The sequence below is a fragment of the Homarus americanus genome, unplaced genomic scaffold, assembly GCF_018991925.1.
Source record: "Homarus americanus isolate GMGI-L3 unplaced genomic scaffold, GMGI_Hamer_2.0 scaffold39155, whole genome shotgun sequence".
Classification (NCBI taxonomy): domain Eukaryota; kingdom Metazoa; phylum Arthropoda; class Malacostraca; order Decapoda; family Nephropidae; genus Homarus; species Homarus americanus.
The window spans coordinates 12603578-12624010 of record NW_024737042.1 but is presented as its reverse complement, the minus strand read 5'-3'; positions in this window follow the sequence as shown (position 1 = coordinate 12624010).

Below are 20433 nucleotides of genomic sequence, written 5' to 3'. Positions count from 1 at the left end.
CCACTTCCCTGCTGCCTTGTGCCTACCAACCACTGTCCTGCTGCCTTGTGCCTACCAACCACTGTCCTGCTGCCTTACGCCTACCAACCACTGTCCTGCTGCCTTGTGCCTACCAACCACTGTCCTGCTGCCTTGCGCCTACCAACCACTGTCCTGCTGCCTTGTGCCTACCAACCACTGTCCTGCTGCCTTGCAAATTAACCTGGGTAGGTATAAGGCTACGGGAGTAAACCCCTAACGAAAATTAAGCCGACAGAGCTCCAGTAAGACCCCAACGGCGGTGTAGGCAGAACAGTTCGCCAACATGTGGACCCAACAACTATACTGGTGGATGAAAGCAATGCAAGATGGTCAGGCTACTAAGGCAAAACCCAACAAATAGGGCTATCGGTAATCCATTGCAACTCTCCCTCTCCCCAGTCGTTGCAGCTACCTGCACCACTTTATCAGGAAAAGGGAGAGCCAAGATGTGTGGTTGCAGTCTGTGCTCCTGGCTCGCTACATAAATCAACTCCCATGCAGCCATCGTCCAACTCATCATACTTTTCATCATCATCAAAACCCCTAAATCCCCAAAAGTCCTATGACAACAGACTAGTGGCGACGGGGACAGGCAGAGATGACTGCGGCGAGTCTCTAGTCACAACTCTGCACATGGGCAGCATAGATAAGATGGTCGTATGCCCTGGGATCTAGGCAGCAATGCAATCCGGTCCCTTCTGTGCGACTGAGCAGTCCTTTCCAGGACTCAATCTGCTCACCCCACATGAGGTGGGGGCTAGAAAAGGTGCCCTAAATATAGCCTGCCTTAAAAAACAACCTGACTTGGTAACCGCACCCAGTAAGATCATCCTCATGCAGTCGAAAACATAATCATAATCACAGATCAAAGCAAAAACAAACTACACAACCTTTTATGGTCGCTGCATGGGATGTCAGGACTCTTCTGGGTACTGGCACAAATAAGCGTCCTGAAAAAAGAACCGGCCGTCCAGCAAAAGAGCTGTCTAAGTATAACATCGACATACCAGCCATTAGTGAGTCCTAACTCCCAGACGAGGGTCGACTACCAGGCGAGGGTCGACTGACAGAACGGGGGTTCGGCTATACCTTCTTGTGGAAGGTAAGCCTGCTGCAGAAAGAAACAACATATATGGAGTTGGCTTTGCCATTCACCAGTCTATCTTACATAGGCAAATTGAAATGCCTTTTAGAATCAACGAGTGCTTCTTGATGTTCGGAGTCCCGCTGAATCACTTATATCATGCCTTCATCAGTGCATACTCCACAACACTGGATGCATAGGATGACATCAAGGAAACCTTTTATGCCGACCTTGACAGAGTGCTAACCTCTATCCCCAGAAAAGATAAAGTTGTGCTCCTGGGTGACTTCAGTGCCACAGTTTGCAGAAATTCTGAACCATACGGAGAAACGGAGTGGGCAAGGGTAATCCCTATGGCCTACTCCTCCTCTGCAAGTGTGCTGAACACAACCTCACTATCACCAATACCTTCTTTAGGCAGACCGACGAGTTCAATGGTTTTTGGCAACACCCACTATCCAAACATTGACATCTCGTTGACTATATCATTGTGAAAGAAAGAGCTCGCCGAGATGTACTCACCACCCGAGCCATGTGTGGTTCATACCACTGTGACACAGATCATCGGCTCGTCAGAACCAAACTCTCTCTTCACGTCGCACCAAAACATCGAAAGCAACAAACCTCTAGAAGAGGCTTTAACACCAAGCGACTGGAGGAGCAAGAGATAACACATGTTTTCAGAGAGCAGCTCGAGGATAGGCTGAGATACAATCCATCAACAAACAACCCAAATCCGAGTGCCAAACGGGGTATCCTCAACACAGTCATGACAAAAACCTGCAGAAAGACCCTCAGTCAGATCGAAAGAATACACCAGGACTGGTTTGATGAAAATTACCTGGAAATCAATGTACTCGTCGACGGTAAACGTACTGCATTAACTGACTGGCAGAACAACCCAAAGTCTTGGACCAAAACGCAAACTTCGCAATCTAAAGAATGAAAAGAGGAAAAATAAAACATTTAAAACACACAAATTTGCAGATCAACACAAGATGCACGAATTTTTCAATTCCACTAAAATATTGTATGGCCCAATTACTCATGGCACGGCCCCCCTCTGCTCATCCAACGGTAACTCCCTAATGGAAGATGAAGAAGACATCCGTCAGCGTTGGAAAGAGCACTAACATAGGCTGCTCAACTGAAACACAGATGTGGATGTCCTGACTGACCAGCAGGTCCCTCAACACCCAGAGATGACTCACCTCAGCTATCCTCCATCCCTGGATGAAGTAGCTACTGCCATCAAACAGATGAAAAATATCAGTCACAGGGCCTGATGGAATCCCAGTCGAGGTGTATAAAGAAGGAGGACCTCTGTTTACCAGCCGTTTCCACTCTCTCCTGGAGAATATATGGGAGAAGGAGGAAGTCCCCCAAGATCTTAGACACCTCCATCGTCAGTAATTATAAGAACAAGGGAGAACAGTCAGACTGTGGCAATAACTGTTGGATCTCGCTGCTGGCCGTAGCTGGCAAGATTATCGCCCGAGTTCTCGTAATCAAACTTTTTCCAGAGATGGAAAATTAACTCGCAGAATTTCAACGTGGCTTTAGACCATCATGTGGCACCACTGATATGATCTTTGCTGCGTGCCAGATGCAGGAAAAGTGCAGAGAACAGTGCCATGACTTGTACATGGCCTTCATCGACCTTACTAAGGCCTCAGTCGTTTTTGCTGTCCACCACAATGGCATGAACGGCAGCGTCGTGTACACTGGCACCCAATCTGAGTTCTTCCCCAACCATACGGGGGTAAAAGCAAGTGTACTGGAACCATTTTTTTCCATTTTCTTGGCTGCTTTCATCAATCGGGTCAGTGCCAATTTAGCCAGCAGGGTGGACATTCAGTCCCGGACTCCAGGCAAGAACAAAGGTGTCGGCTGCTTCCATCACTGAACTTCAGTATACAGACGACCTCACCCTCGTCACTCACACTGAAAGCAACCTTCAGGAGATCCTGAACACTTAAGCTGATGCGTAATGCACGCTTCGGCTTTGAGGTGAATGTGTGTAAGACTCAAATTATCTTTCAACCTGCCCCTGGTTCAACCACACCTCCACCATCTATCCAGGTTAACGGTACTACCCTTATTATATTGGCTCCCAATTGTCCACCAATGCGACATCGATGAAGAGATTCAACATTGGATCAGATGTGCATCTCAAGCTTTTGACAGAACGCATACCCGTGTCTTCAGCTGTATAGGGAGCTGAAATGATCTACAAAGTTGCACATATAACGAGCAGTGGTCCTCCCCACCCTGCTGCATGGTAGCGAGACATGAGTCACATACAAGAGGTACCTCAAGGCACTTGAAAACTTTCACCAACGTAGTCTACGTTCCATCCTCCGAGTTCACTGGGAAGACAAGAGAACAAATGCCAGTATTCTCGCTGACACTAACTGTACGAGTATTTAGGCAACCATTATCAATAAGCAACTACGTTGGACTGGCCATGTTACCTGCATGGACAACAGTAGACTGCAAAAGCAGCTACTTTACAGTCCCCTAACAATTGGTAAACGTCACACTGGCGGGCAACGGAAAAGGTACAGTGTAAGGATAGTCTTAACGCAAACCCTAAAAAAGTGCCAAGTCGTCCACTCACTTGGGACACGATTACACCATACCATAACGCTTGGAGGTGCACCACGCGAGAAGGTGTCTATATTTTCGAGTTAGCCCGACTGCATGCGGAGCGCAGACTAGCTCCAGCGCCGGAAAGACGTTGCCGCCGCCCCTCCCTCACAAGATGTATCCCTCCACACGTTCAACATCTGTGGACGGTCCTGCCAGTGCCGTATCGGCCTCTCGATTCACCTCAGAGCTCACTAACAAAGGTGACATCCTTAATTACTCATATCAATGTACCATAGCTGGATGATCGTCATACTCTATTCCAAGTGTGTGTGTGTGTGTCATAATAATTGAAGGTTTATTGCCAGAACATGACAGCCGAAAGAGTGAAAATATACAATTATTTAACTGGGGAATGGTTCACTTGATTGCCAAATAATATACAGGTAGCATAAGTGGTACAAATATGATATACAATAACAAGGGGGAGGTCATACTGCAGGGAATTTCACCATAGTGACAGTGCAAAAGTAAGACTGACTAGGACTGAACACACTGGTTAAGTAGGAGTTGTTGATAATTTTTTCAATGGTTGGGTCTGGGCTGTTCTTATAGCTCGTATGGGCTGGATGCGGTTGTAGTGTCGAACAGCAATTCGCGGGCGTCGGATCTCGGGTGGCAGCAGGAGACGTTGTCGAAGATTGTGCAGAAACTTCTCTACAAATTTGCAGATGAGGTCGTGGTGATGATCAAAGAGAGCCGAGAGGGTCAGTGTGTTGAGCGCTTCTTGATATGTGGAGTAAGAAGGGGGGAGAATATTTTTTTTTTAATTATGCAGTTGATGATATGGAGATCACTGACAAGGTTCCAGCTTAAACACATGATAACTGGTTTAAAGGACAATGCTGGTAAAAACTATCCTGTCTGAAAAACCTTCCCCAGGATTGTTACATATTTAAGGACATCGAATTAATTAAAGCCACTAAAAATATAATAATGTAGACATAGTAAATAATATTTTAGAAAAATTACACAGTAATACACTAAAACTTGTAGACCTCAATTGACGTGCTGTGGACAGACGGGTAAGTCAGGTTCGCAGAAGAATCTGTGGAGTTGGGAGTGTTGCTCGCCATCTATGAGCGGCTATCTTGACCTGTTAGGTACTCATCTTCCCAACATCCGGTATGGCCGCCGTGAAACTCTGGCCATCAAGGTCCTCTTAGGCTGACTGGATCGTGTCCTCGGCACCTCCACCAACTGGACGCTCTAGAGCACCGTTCTCGCCGTCCTCTGTAAAGCTCGTAGGGGCAGCCTGAGTCCCGTCAGGTGAGACAGGGCCGCCACAACTCTCCGGTGCTCCAGAGAATCCACGGTGGTGACGATGTCATGGGGAGGGTGTGAGACAGAATCCATCAGTTGCAGGAAAGGAGCGCTGGACATCCCCGACAGAGATGAATACTATGATAAAGGCCTTATTTGAGCCTTAAAGAGCGTCAGGATCCCACTGTGGTCAAGGAATCTAGTCAACCTTCTCAGGGCAGAGACCCTGAGTGAGGCCTTGAGGGCGCAGTTGTTGTGTTTGTCGAACCTCAAATGTTTGTCAAAGCGGGACAAAATTTACCTGCCAACGTTTACCCCATCCAAGAATCAGCTCCAGCTGCTGGTTTACTCTCTGGACTGTTCGCTGGCTATCCCGGCGGAGATAAGAGAATGATAGGGTGCAATCATCAGCGTAGACTGATACCACTGGCATATGTTGTAGGAGGTCACCATTATAGACGTCTCATAAAATCGGTCCTAAAACAGATCGTTGACAGACCGACGCCTCTATTGGAAAGTCCCGGGAGGTCTGACCCTTGACAACAATTCTGAAGGTCCTCCTTCACAGGTAGTCTTTTGTTACTTCATGCATCGTCAGTTCAAGCGATGTTTGAGGATGTGTGATATGTGGTAGTATCAGGTGGTGTGTGTTAATGTCAGATCGTGTGAGGTAATGCCAGATGGTATGTGGTTGTGTCAGATGATATTTGGTTGTGTCAGGTGGTGTGTGGGAGTGGCAGATTAAGTGTGGTAGTGTCAGATGGTGTGTGGCAGTGGCAGGTAGTGTGTGTTAATGTCAGAACATGTGAGGTAATGCCAGATGGTATGTGGTAGTGTCAGATGGTGGGAGGTAGTGCCGACCGGTGTGTGGTAGTGGCAGATGGTGTGTGTTAGTGTGCATAATATGTCAGTCACTTCTTTCGTTTACATGTGTGTTGTGGTGTTTGATTAAATTGAATTGAATTGAAACAGTTTTTAGCGAGAAAAACACAGATACAGAGTGGATAATTATAACAATATTAACATGGCTGAGCCAGTTGAGAACCTGAGCTCTCTTTGAGGCACCTGATATATACTATACATTTATCTCAAGGAAGTATTTTGTAACATTTAGTATCATCTGGAATAGGACAATAGCATGGTGGTAATAAGTACATCTCATAGTGTTACCACGGTTATCACTTCAATATTTATTTATTTTATTTATTTATTATTTTTTTAGCTTATTTTTTATTTATTTATATATACATAAATTACAGTGGAATTGAATAACATAAGTATAATGGGGGAGCAGTACAACATGGGTTGTACAGTAATAAGGTTGAACAAGAGGACAGAGCTGTCAGGATTATGTCTAGTTGGCAATTATGTTTACAATTATGTATTGCAATGGTAATTACTTATCTATTTACATGATAATTTCCGATAAAACGGTTTTGATGCTACAATAAAAGCAGGTATATAAGGTAGGTATTACAAGAAATATAAATACTTAGACAATAGATATTTTATGGAGGTCTGGGACTGAGAGGAGCGCATGGGGGTGGTCTTAGTAACTCTGGTGCCTTAAGTTGTATCTCTGATTATTCCGGAACTGGAAATAATTATTGTCAAGCAAGTGATTGATAGATTTGTAAGCAAAGAGGGCATAGCAGTAGGTGTTAATATCTTCGAATTTTAACATTTTCAATATAGCAAATTTTTCGTTTGTGTGATCTGTTTTTTTTCAAGTAGGTCATTGTCCGTACAACTCTCTTTTGTGCAGTAACCAGAGATTGTGTTTTTGAAGAGCCAGAGGCCCCCATTGTGTGTGACAGTGTATAGGGTGTTGGTAAACAAGATCATGATAGATTTCTTTCATTGCTGTGAGAGTGAGTGACTGTTGAGTGTGATACATGATACCGCACTGTTTATTGACTTTACTGTGAATGGCTTGTATGTGGTTTCTCCAGTTAAGTTTCTCATCAGCAATAACTCCGAGGAATTTAGTATCTTGTTCGCGTTTGAGGACTGTATTACCAAGGTACAGGGGGGTCCAAGTCTGGGGGTAAGTTTTTCCTTCTGTGGAAGATCGTGTAGTGGGCTTTCTCAAGGTTTAAGGTCAGTTTATTACGTATTACCCAGGTCCTGACTTTAGTCACTTCAGTATTCATGGTTCTCATCAAGGAATGGAGGTCTGAGTTGCTGGCATAGAGATTACTATCGTCTGCAAATAAGTTGTATTTTATGAGTGTGCTGGCATGGATTTTGTCGTTTATGTACAATCACCCAAAAAAGTCCTGTCGCGAACCATGAAGCCCGAGATTCAGACTCTTGAATCCGAAGCATTTATGGACAGAATAATGTATCAGTGTCTACTGCTTCGGGTTCACGAGTCTGTCTGAATCTTGGTTCGCGACAGGACTTTTTTGGGTGACTGTACAACAAAAACAGTACTGGACCGAGAATGGAACCTTGGGGGACGCCATACAAGATTGGCGAGGAGTCAGATTGGTGATTATTATAGCAGTCATACTGCATCCTGTTGGAGAGATATGAGGTAAACCAATTGTGGGACAGGCCCCTAATGCCGTAATGTTCAAGCTTTGAAAGGAGGATGGTATGGTCGACAGTATTGAAGGCTTTAGAGAGGTCCAAGAATATACCGACTGTGAACTGACTGTCATCAAAGGAATTTAAGATGTCATTAGTAAAGGATAGCAGAGCACTCTCAGTCGACTTTCTAGCTCTAAATCCAAACTGGGAGTCTGTAAAGATGTTCTTGGCATTGCAGAAGGAATTTAGTCTATTACATGCTAGCTTTTCCAATATCTTACTCAAGGCTAGAAGGACTGATATGCCGAGTGGAGTTATATCTGGTTTTGGCTGGCTGGGGAATCTGGTCGTTTCTGGGGTGTCTGGTCGTGGCTCTAGTATCTGGTCGTTCCTGGGGTGTTTGGTCGTGGCTCGAGTGTCTGGTTGTGTCTGGGAGGTGTTAGGTATTGTCTAGTATTGTCTGTTTGTATCTAGAAGTGTCTGTTAATGTCTAAATACTGCCTGCTGGTCTGGTTGTCTCTACTAGTATGTCTGGATATGGTTGAGAATGTCTATTGTATTTTATATCTGCTGGCATCTGATAGTGTCAGGTATCTGGTAGTGTCAGGTATCTGGTAGTGTCAGGTATCTGGTAGTGTCTAGTTTCTACTTATGTCTTAGGTGTTTCATAGCGTTTAGTTGCCTCTATGATGGTAATGGGTTTAGTGTGTGGTAATGTGGTAGTATGTGGAGGTGTGTGGTGATATGTGGTGGTATGTGGTAGTGTGTGGTCGTATGGTAGTGTGTGGTCGTATGGTAGTGTGTGTGGTGGTGTGTGGAGATGTGTGGTGGTATGTGTTGGTATGGTAGTGTGTGGTGGTATGTGGTGGTGTGTGGAGATATGTGGTGGTATGGTAGTGTGTGGTGGTATGTGGTGGTATGGTAGTGTGTGTGGTTGTGTAGTCATTTTGGTGGTATGTGGTGGTGAGGTTGGTGTGGTGGTGTGGTAGTGTGTGGTGGTGAGGTTGGTGTGTGGTGGTGTGTGGTTGTGTGGTTGGTTTATGGTTGTGTTTATCGTATGTGATGTTTTGCTTATTTGTGGCTGTTTATGTGGTAATGTGTTTGTTGTGTGGTGTTGTGGTAGTGTGTTTGTTGCGTGGTGGTGTGGTACTGTATGGTGGTGTTGTAATATGTTTGTTGTGTGGTAGTGTATGGTAGAGTGGTAGTGTGAGGAGGTTGTGGTATTGTGTTTGTTGTGTGGTGGTGTGGTACTGTATGGTGGTGTTGTAATATGTTTGTTGTGTGGTAGTGTATGGTAGGGTGGTAGTGTGAGGAGGTTGTGGTATTGTGTTTGTTGTGTGGTGGTGTACGGTAGTGTACTTGTTGTGTGGTTGTGTCTAAAATGTATTTGAGATGTGTGGTGGTTCTTGGTGTTGTATAGAGAGACATGTGTATGTCTAGGGGATGGGGATAACTTCAGTGTCTGTCAGTATCTTTATTACTTGATGGTTGCTTGTTTTTTGTTGTTGTTGTTGTAGTCCATTCGTGTGATGTGTTGTCTGTTGTTGAGTCCTTTGATGTCTCTCTGTTATTAATTTCTGTCCTGTGATATATGATGCTGTCTGTGGATGTCTGAAATTGTCTTTTGTGTGATGGGAAACAAACAGCTCTCTGAAACTCATTAGTCTTTTAAAAATTAAATAAAAAGTGACGGATCGAGAGAATATACGAATAAATAAGAAAATGGTGTTTATTCAGCGTTCTAAAATGTTGTAAGTTATAGTTGGGAAGGAAAGGAGTCAGGGGAGAAACTCATTCAAGAATCGTCATATGAAGAAATGGTTCAAATAAATTTGCAACTTGTTCCTGAGAATTTGTACATTGTAGAATACTTATAAAATTAAAATATGAGCGTAAAGTCTCTGTTTATAGGCTCGATTGAATAAGATGACAGTTCTTGAGACCATCGCTGAAGAGGTTGCAAAAGAGAAAGATGGACGTTCTGTAAGGGGGAAGAAATCGTGGAGGGACCTTTGCCGTAAAAAATTAATGTGACAAAACCTTGAAACAGATCTTAGCAGAAACTAAAATACAGGAGAACGATCAGAGCCTTAATAAATGAGAGGCAGATTTCGCATTAGGGTTGATGTAGGTTGTCCTGGGTAAGTCTATTGTAGCTGTTTATCGAGTTGCCGTGTACAATGTTAACTGCTAACTCTACCATATTGTCGTCTTAAATTACAGGAAGAGGATTATTTCAGCGACATAACGGCCTGTAGAAGTTATAAATTAGGAACAAGGTCATATTCAAGTGGATTTAGGTATTTACAGGATGATTCAGCAAAGAGTACATTGAATTGGAGGATGAAATCCTTGGATAATTGAAACCACAATGTCTCTATGGTAAAATGTTAGATTCTGTAAAGTTTCCATGTTACAATACATTTAAGACGTTATATTAATAAGAATGAATTTGAAGTGAAACCTCTGTAGGTTTTTGTAATCATTTATTCACAGATCTCTACAGTGTGACCCCTCTTTGTTACATCCTAAAGGAAATGTTCAAAGTTGCCCCCTTCTGCCTCAATGCAGGCCTGTACACGTCTTACCATTGATTGTCTGACGCGTTCTATAATGCCTGAACTTTATTTAATTTGCTCGCACCTGTCAAGAACACGTGGGCATATGTAGAATCTAGCATTTTACCATAGAGACATTGTGGCTTAGAATTATCCAAGGATTTCATCCTTCAATTTAATGTACTGTTTGCTGAATCACCCTGTATACAATTTATTCAGGCAAACGTAATTGCTGTAGCGAAAGGTTGTAGTTGTCAGTTTTGGAGAAGAATAGATACCGTAGAATTGACAATAAAGAAAAGGTCACTCATGATGTAAGTTAAAACGATAAGAGACAGAACAGAGCTGTAGAACTGTTTTGTTGTCTGCCAAGCGGAAGGGTTATTGATAACGAGGGAGGTGAAGTGACCACACGAGGAGATGCAGGCACATATACTTAGGAGATTGATGAAGTGTAACTTAAACAGTTTGTGTGTGGGGGGTGGGGGGGTGTTGCGTGTGTGGGGTGGGGAGGGTGTTGCGTGTGTGGGGGTGGGGGGGCGGTGTTTGTTGTGTGTGTGTGGAGGAGTGTTTGTTTGTTTGTTTGTTTTTACTTTTTTCTCTCCATGCGCATAAAAAAAAAATACATAATAAGGACATTAGAGCAAATTAAAAAAAACTAAGTGACAGGAAACTGGTGAGCAGATATAAGAGGCCTTAGCCAGATCACCTGTCTATTAAACCTTGCGAAAATCATCTTGGTGATGTGAGAGGAGCTTATGAAACTCAAGATGGGGAGTAATCCTGCAGTGAATGAGAGTTTCAATAACTTCAGACACAGCGTAGGTAATAGCAAAGGATCATTTCATCTGGGTCACCTCTCTTAGACTATCTCCAGTAACCCCTTTACTACGGAGACGCCACTTTTAATAGTTTATTTACCTTGTGCCAGACAATTTTATTCAGCTCAGAGGCGATCCCGTACACAAGGAGTTAAGTTTTAAACACTGTGGTTGAAAGTTTCTCAAAGCTGGTAGAAGGACGCGGCACACTCGCTTAAAGTTATCGGTAAAGCACCCTGAGAGTTATACGTCTTACAGATATTTAACCCAAGTAGGACATCTTCAGTTAACCGGATAATTGGCAGTAGAGGAGAGTCAAGAGGATTAACGGAATGATCAAACATACTCGAATTATCGTTCGAGGAAAACTTGAGCCGATAAGTTAATGGTGGAGATTGACGACTCACTCAGGAGATGAAGATAGATTAAGGATTCTTGATAAAGTCTTTGTCACATACTGGAAAAAAATGACGAAAAGGTATTTACATAGCGTTCACATTTAGTTGTTTTTGGGGTGTGGAGGGAGAGAAGAGATGGGTGTTAATTACGGGCAGTTATGGACCTAGAATACACCACAACCTAAAGAGAATTTGCAATTGACTGTTTAATTAATTCGGTTTTCGACAAGATTCACTACTAGGAGCATTAAACTACTGCTTAGATTCTTTACAATAATGAGGAAACTTAGAGTGTGAGTAGGAGTAACAACTGTGTCAAGTATTCACAAGGCGGTGAGGCAGAATTGTAGTGATATTATGAACTGGAGGACAAAAAGGTCATTATCCCGCAGAACTGATCAAACTGCCACATAGAGTTGAGTGGAACTGACGTGTGGCTGAGAGGAGACAAGTATGACGTAATGATCTAATTAGAGTTCAGTATTGAGATGAGATGTTGGTCTTGATGTGAATGTAAAAATAAGGAGCGTCTTGGATCTTGTTCCTTGATGTATGAGGAATATGTCTCGAGTTGTGGCTGCCTGAGTGAGTCATTATTACTTTAACTGCCGGATGGTTCGACAGTTAGATGACGTCACATCTTAAGGGTGAGAGAAACCCGCAACGTGGACTCACTCAACGTTCATTGATTGATGTGGTCAAAACCTGTAAAAGTGAGACACTCGTTAACTACTGATTACATTACATTACATGTATACATTATACGTCAGTTAGTAAAGACACTATTCTGTATGGTTATTATCCAAATTGCCTTACACTATACACGTATGTAGTTCACAACATTTCATCATAATACAAACAATCACTGTGTTATTTCACTCACGTGGGCGGGCCTATAGCTCCACTTAACTCCTAGTATTGCTCCAAGTAACTCCTGGTTCTAGCTAGTGTGTGTACACTCGATGGGACTGAACGATACTGTGCCAGAAGTGTCCCGAGCCGCTATCTGTGGTCATAACAACGAAACGCTTGTTCTATGGCTTTGCCACTTAAAAACATCTGGCGAGGTCACAGGTCGCGCGGCCACTTGGGAGTCAGAGGTCGCGGCGTACGAGAGCGGCGATAACAATTACCATTAATTAAACAACCTCTACATGATTTGTTATTAATAGACACATGCCTTTAACCCCTTGTGCACGGTTCCCCTTTGAGCTGAATAAAATCTTTTGGCTAAATAAAATATTATGAGTGGCGTCCCATTTGTGAAGCCGTCAATGACTTTCAATTATATTAGTATGCGGAATGGTGTGCCTGTAAGAGCTTGTAGACCGAGGTAAATAATAGAAGGGCGTTTGTTGTGAAGAATAAAAGTTACAGGTATAAGAAAAAAAAATCATAGGTTGTGTAAAACTACAGCGTCTCGCTACTTTTATCTCAATAAGAATGCTGAGACTTGCCCGGATCAGCTTAGGAAGAGGTAAGTAGGCCATTGTCCTGGGTCCAATTTGTCGTAATCTCTGGTGCTTGAGGGAGCTTTCTGGAACATGTAATCGTAATATAACTGACTCCTTCGTCTCCTTTTGCATTGTTAAAATATCCTCGCGCACGACAGTCGTTCATAGTTATGTCTACCCTGCAGGCTTAAAGATGCCTTGCATTCACCAACAATATAATGGCAGCTTATGGGTGTACCTTAGCCGTTTTTCTACGACATTAACTCCCTGAGTACAATAGATTAGCCCATTCACTAAGATTTCTTTATCCCCTGATCACGATGGCTTAATATCTTGTGAACGATATAAGAACATAAGAATGGAGGAAACTGCAGCAGGCCTATTGGCCCATACTGGGCAGTCCCATTTACACCCAACCCCTATTTCTCATATATCCATCCAACCTATGCGTGAAGCTATCCAGCATATTCGAGTTAATGATGATATTTGGTAACTTGTTCCACTCATCCACTACTCTATTTCCAGACCAATGTTCACCTTTTTCGCGCCTAAATCTAAATTTGTCTAATTTAAAACCATTGTTACGAGTTCGCTTCTGGTTGGATAGTTTGAGTACCTTTGTAATGTCCCCTTTGTTCAGCCCTGACTTCCATTTATACACCTCGATCATGTCGCCCCTCACTCTACGTCTCTCAAGGGAGTGCAAATTAAGATGCTTTAACCTGTCTCTGTACTCAAGGTTCCTAATGCCCGGGATTAGTCTTGTCATTCTCCTCTGAATTCTTTCCAAGGATTATATATCCATTCTGTAATAAGGTGACCAGAATTGAACTGCGTAATCCACGTGGGGGTCTCACAAACGCTAGTTATAGTTTTAAGATGACCTCGCTAGTCTTGTAACTAACACTCCTTTGTATGAACCCAAGTACTCTATTAGCCTTGTTTCGAGCAAATACATATTGTTTACTTGGCTTAAGATTCCTACTTATCATTACTCCTAAATCTCTCTCGCAGTCGGATTTCTCAATAACATCATTGTTCATCTGGTATCTGGTTTCCCTGTTTACATCTCCTATAATGAGTACTTTACATTTGTCCACATTGATTTTCATCTGCCATTTTTCAGACCATTCGAAATTTTTTTTTAGATCTTCCTGTAGTTTACGGAGTCCTCGTCAGATTTAATTACACGTCCTATTTTAGTGTCATCAGCAAATTTACTTATGTTGCTGTCTACGTGATATCTATGTCGTTTATGTATATCATAAATAATAATGGCCCAAGTACTGAGCCTTGCCGAACTCTACTAGTGACGTTGCTCCAATGGGATTTAGTGCCGTTAATGCTCACTCGCTGTTTTCTGTCCTGTAACCACGCCCTAATCCATTTTAGAATATCACCTTTAATGCCATGAGCCTCCACTTTTCATATTAGTCTTTCGTGGGGGACTCTGTCGAAGGCTTTGCTAAAGTCGAGATATACCACATCATAATTTTGCCCCTCGTCCACTGATTCGAAAACAGATGAAAAGAATGTGAATAGATTAGTTAGACATGAACGCCCGCTTGTGAAGCCATTTTGGGAATCATTGATCAACTTGTGCTTCTCCAGGTGATTTCGAACTCTTAGACGAAGATGACCTTGTTCCCTGAAGTATGATGATACTCGGAGGGTTAAGCCATCACACTCAAAGGGGTGAACCCACTCATATTTTTTCCTTGTAAACAATTATCAGTGATGGTAAATAATGCAGAAAATGAAATTAACATTTAGATATAACTTAAAGGCAGACTTTAAACAAGATAGACTTACCCTTTGGAATTCCCCATGACTATAATTTCAATGACATGAAACAATAAAACGTCGTTTTTTGTAACCGAAGTTAACTAATATAAAATGTAAGTGATATAATGGTAATAGTGAGCGAGGGACATACTTGAACATTCATTAGAGGAGGAAAGGTGGTTTTGAGCTCCCAAAAATCGAAAGCGAAAATTTTCAAGATGGCAGACACGTACTAGTGAGAGCTCAAGAGGCGAGTAAACAAAACCAAGCACCACATTTAAGACAGAAATTAGGGCAAAGGGGATGTTAAGGAGAGAGGTGGAAGATGCCGCTGTTTTCTTTAAGTAGGAGATGTTATTGGAGAAAGAAAAGCCACTACTGTTGAAAAGAAAATAATCCTGTAGGAGACAGACAGAGAAGAGAGAAAACGTGGAGGGGATAAAAAAACGAAGAAAATAGAAGAAAGAATAGAAAAAGAGGAGGAAGGTAAAGAGGAGGGTAAAAATTCGCTGATGAACGACTAGTGGCATGGGGAAATAATAGGAGAAAAGGGTAAAGGGTAAAGAAATATCCTGATTTGCGTTGTGTTAGATTAAAAGTAGCAACAGCAACGGTACCTGGGAGATACTTCGCTCTATACAAGGCTCGAGTCGCTTATGGTCATTAGTGGAGATAGTCTACTAATTTTCCACCTTGCATCCATAATTCAACCAGGAAACAGGGAATAAAACAGGAAAGATTTTTTTCTTCGGTGTCTGGGAGTATTTGATATTGTCTGTAAAAGTGTATCTGAGGTGTGTGAGGATCGCTGGTATAATGTGAGACAAGATGAGGTGTGTCTAATGACGGCTCACTGCACAGCGACTGTCAGGAAGCCAGTTATTACTCCACATTCTGATGACTGAGATAAGCTACAAATTATTAGGTGAGGAAATACTCTTTGTTTGAAATGCAATATTTTACTTGAATTGTGTAGGAACCTTAATTTCAAGGTTAATATCAGGTGTTCAAAATGAGCTTTGTGTTTGTGTGTATATTAAAAAGTTTATTGTGCGTCTATTGGCAGCTTATTATTTTTTTTATTTTTTTTAGGTTCAAAACTTGTGTCAGCTGATTTTTAGGCTTACAGACAGACAGACACCACAAACGTCGTGGCAACCTTAAGTCCCTGATATAAAGTAGAAAATAATAGCATGATAATTACACTTAGCTTATTAACTATTACCTTAACTACATACGTTCACTTAGCACCAGTTAGGAAGTGAAATTAGGTTAGAGAATCTTCCAAAAATTATTATCTTCCTAAATTTTGTTTATTGGCGACCGTACCAGGTTAAGATCAGTCTTGGTGTAAATCCCATGCTAATTTCGGACTTTACTTATTTATTTATTTATTTTTATTTATTTTTTTCAAGCTTAAGTCATCCAGTAGAGGCGTTGTCATTCTTATGTTACGAGGACTATTCATCAAACTCAAACTACCAGGTAAACACAGCACAGTTGGCAGACTACAAGGTAAACACACCTCACCTGGCAGACTACCAAGTAAGCTCCCTACACTTGACAGACTGTCAGGTGAACATACCGCACCTGACAGACTACCAGGTAAACACCATACCTGGCAGACTACCAGGTAGACACAGCACACCTGGCAGATTAACAGGTAAACCCACCACACCTAGCTGTCTCAGTCAACCAACAGTATGGCCTGGTTGCCGCGCCGCTCGTACTGTAACACCAACCTCCACCCACGCCCACATAAAGTTACAGTTACACCCACACCCAGCCAAGCCCACGCAGTCCCCAAAGCCATATAGTACCTACAGGCATACCCACACCTATTCAGTACCTATAGCTACGCCCACACATACTTTATACCTATAGATGCTCACAGTATCAGTTGTAAATGTGATCCAGAGGGACTGGGAGATTGATAATGGCGGTCACGGTGAGAGAAGAACCATCTGATAAATTGTGAAATAGTCGTTGAGAATAATGTGTCGACGTGGATAAGCAACCGTGTATAATCGGAGCCCAAAATTCCGCCATTGTGACAAGAAAAAAAAACACATACATCGAGATATAAAAACAAGAGCTAGACAAACAAAAGATAATCTGAAAATCAAAATATGCCATGAAATCACGTAAAAAAAATCCAAACAGGGAAACACAAAAAAAGGTCTTAGAAAATGACTCTCAGAACAAAAATAAACACTCCTTAATCGGATGAAGCAATAACATTAGGCAACAGAAGTAGCAATAAGCAGGACCAAGGTGACAGCGAGAGAGAGAGAGAGAAGCCCACCCACTGCCACAAAGACCACTAGACAATGAGAGTCTGATTAGCTGCCGAAGTTCAGTGATTGACTTCCCTCCCTTCCCAAAGGACAGGTAGGACTAAACAGTAACACCTGCCGCCGCCCGCCACGATAACGATAATGAGATCCACCACTTATATTACTATGAAGTGACGTTGACGTTGGCAATGACGAGGATGATGACGATGGCAAGATGGTGATGATAAATACTCGTACGATTACTGCCTCGACAACTATGGCAGGGAATACGATTACGGCCTCGACAACTATGGCAAAAATACGATTACGACCTCGACGACTATGGCACTACAACAAGATGATGATGGCGATCGATAGAGGTGCCTTAATTAGCCACAAGTAACACGAGCATCACCATGTTACCTTCTACACCTGTCCCGCTGTAAGGAGGGGAAGCAACAACAACACATTAATCTTGTACAGTATTAACAACCTTCACTATTGTAACAGAAATGTTAAACAAGCTCCTATACTGTTACAAAGATATAACCACACACACCCTTTAATGGGTAACAAGGAAGAACTACAAGAACTGTAACAAGGAAGAACTTTGAGAAGTGTAGCAAGGAAGAACTACAAGAACTGTAACAAGGAAGAACTACGAGAACTGTAACAAGAAAGAACTACAAGAACTGTAACAAGGAAGAACTACGAGAACTGTAACAAGAAAGAACTACAAGAACTGTAACAAGAAAGAACTACAAGAACTGTATCAAGGAAGAACTTCAAGAACTGTAACAAGGAAGAACTTCAAGAACTGTAACAAGGAAGAACTACGAGAACTGTAACAAGAAAGAACTACAAGAACTGTAACAAGGAAGAACTTCAAGAACTGTAACAAGGAAGAACTACGAGAACTGTAACAAGGAAGAACTACGAGAACTGTAACAAGGAAGAACTACGAGAACTGTAACAAGGAAGAACTACGAGAACTGTAACAAGGAAGAACTACGAGAACTGTAACAAGGAAGAACTACAAGAACTGTAACAAGAAGAACTACGAGAACTGTAACAAGGAAGAACTACAAGGAAGAACTACGAGAACTGTAACAAGGAAGAACTACGAGAACTGTAACAAGGAAGAACTACGAGAACTGTAACAAGGAAGAACTACGAGAACTGTAACAAGGAAGAACTACGAGAACTGTAACAAGAAGAACTACGAGAACTGTAACAAGGAAGAACTACGAGAACTGTAACAAGGAAGAACTACGAGAACTGTAACAAGGAAGAACTACGAGAACTGTAACAAGGAAGAACTACGAGAACTGTAACAAGGAAGAGCTACGAGAACTGTAACAAGGAAGAACTACGAGAACTGTAACAAGGAAGAACTACGAGAACTGTAACAAGGAAGAACTACGAGAACTGTAACAAGGAAGAACTACGAGAACTGTAACAAGGAAGAGCTACGAGAACTGTAACAAGAGAGAACTACAATAACTGTAACAAGGAAGAACTACAAGAACTGTAACAAGAATGAGCTACGAGAACTGTAACAAGGAAGAACTACGAGAACTGTAACAAGAAAGAACTACAAGAACTGTAACTAGGAAGAACTACAAGAACTGTAACTAGGAAGAACTACAAGAACTGTAACTAGGAAGAACTACAAGAACTGTAACAAGGAAGAACTACGAGAACTGTAACAAGGAAGAACTACAAGAACTGTAACAAGGAAGAACTACGAGAACTGTAACAAGAAAGAACTTCAAGAACTGTAACAAGATGACGAACGCAGACAATATTACCTTCAAACTTGAAAGTAAGATATGCCATTCTTGCCCTCGGTGATATATTGGTTACCTTATAAGGCGTCGTCAGCGGTGGTGTTGTCAGGGATGAGGGAGGTGGTGTCAGGGTTAAAGTGAGGTTTTGTCAGCGGCGGTGTTGTCAAAGGTGAGGGGGAGATGTGTCACCGATGAGGAGAGGTGTTGTCAGGGGTGAGGGTAGGTGTTGTCAGGGTGAGGATAGGTGTTGTCAGGGGTGAGGGTAGGTGTTGTCAGGGTGAGGATAGGTGTTGTCAGGGGTGAGGGTAGGTGTTGTCAGGGTGAGGGTAGGTGTTGTCAGGGAGAGGGTAGGTGTTGGTGTGAGGGTAGGTGTTGTCAGGGGTGAGTAGGTGTTGTCAGGGTGAGGGTAGGTGTTGTCAGGGGTGAGGGTAGGTGTTGTCAGGGGTGAGGGTAGGTGTTGTCAGGGGTGAGGGTAGGTGTTGTCAGGTGTGAGGAAAGGTGCTGTCAGGATGAAGGAAGATGTCAGTGTAGTCTTGCAGCCATTGCCAGCGTGGCGTGAAACCTCATATCACCACTTACAGTATTACATAACTTAATGTTACCAGAAATAAAATATTTGTAGACCCTTAATACTAGTTAATACTATTAGGGACACTCTATGTGAATACTGAAGACCTGTAGGTGAGTAACCATGTATTTGTTTGTGATTTTATTGTTTTTATACGTGAACTCAGCAGCCAGACGATACAAGGAAAAATATTCACAATTAACTTGATATTGGACATAGAAATCAAACCCACGTTCAAAACCCAAGTGTTTGGGTCTTTTTGTAGGATTTAATTCCCACTCAACCGGTGTATTTTGTACCACCTGTAGGACGTCCTTCGTGTGGAGCAAGTGTGTATTGTACTACCTAGTATAGTCAGGGTCAGGCGTGGGGAACCTTCGATCTGTGGTAATAACAATGGTGAGGAACACACACACACACTCTCTCTCTCTCTCAAGAAAATTATTAACCTCTTTGATTACACGATTAGACGCCTCTTAACGTCCTCCCTCTTCACACAGCACCCTGAGAACTGATGAACCAGCACGATAACAGAGACACGAGACAAGACACAGGAACAAACAGAAAAAAAACAGATGGAGACAAGCACAGGAACAGACAAACAGAAAAATAGGACACAGAAATAGGAACAGATAAATAGGAAGAAAAACAGAAGAAACACAGGAATAGAAATACAGAAGACAGAGATATACACCCACAAGAAGAGACAGACACAAGAAACTGTAGACGCAGGAGTAGATGAATAACAGAAACAGACAATACATACAGACGTAAGGGAAAGGTAAACACGGTATTATGTATACACAGAAAGACAAACATAAACACAGTCATAGACGCTTTAGGAAGAGTTACGAAAATACACTTCATTAAATTTAATCATGTACCAATAAAATCATGATAGACTCTGAATATTGTGTGTTACAACCATCGACCATCACCACGCCCAGGCTCCGGGGGGATGGAGGCGTATTCTCAGGGGTCAGGCCGATAAATCTTCCTCATAACTATAGATGTAAGAATCTAAGGAAGGCACTTGACTTGTTGACTTGAACTATATAAGAACATAGGAATGGAGGAAACTGCAGCGGGCCCTTTGGCCCATACTGGGCAGTCCTATTTACACCCAACCCCTATCGCTCATATATCCATCCAACCTATGTTTGAAGCTATCCAGCGTATTCGAGTTAATGATGATATTTGGTAACTTGTTCCACTCATCCACTACCCTATT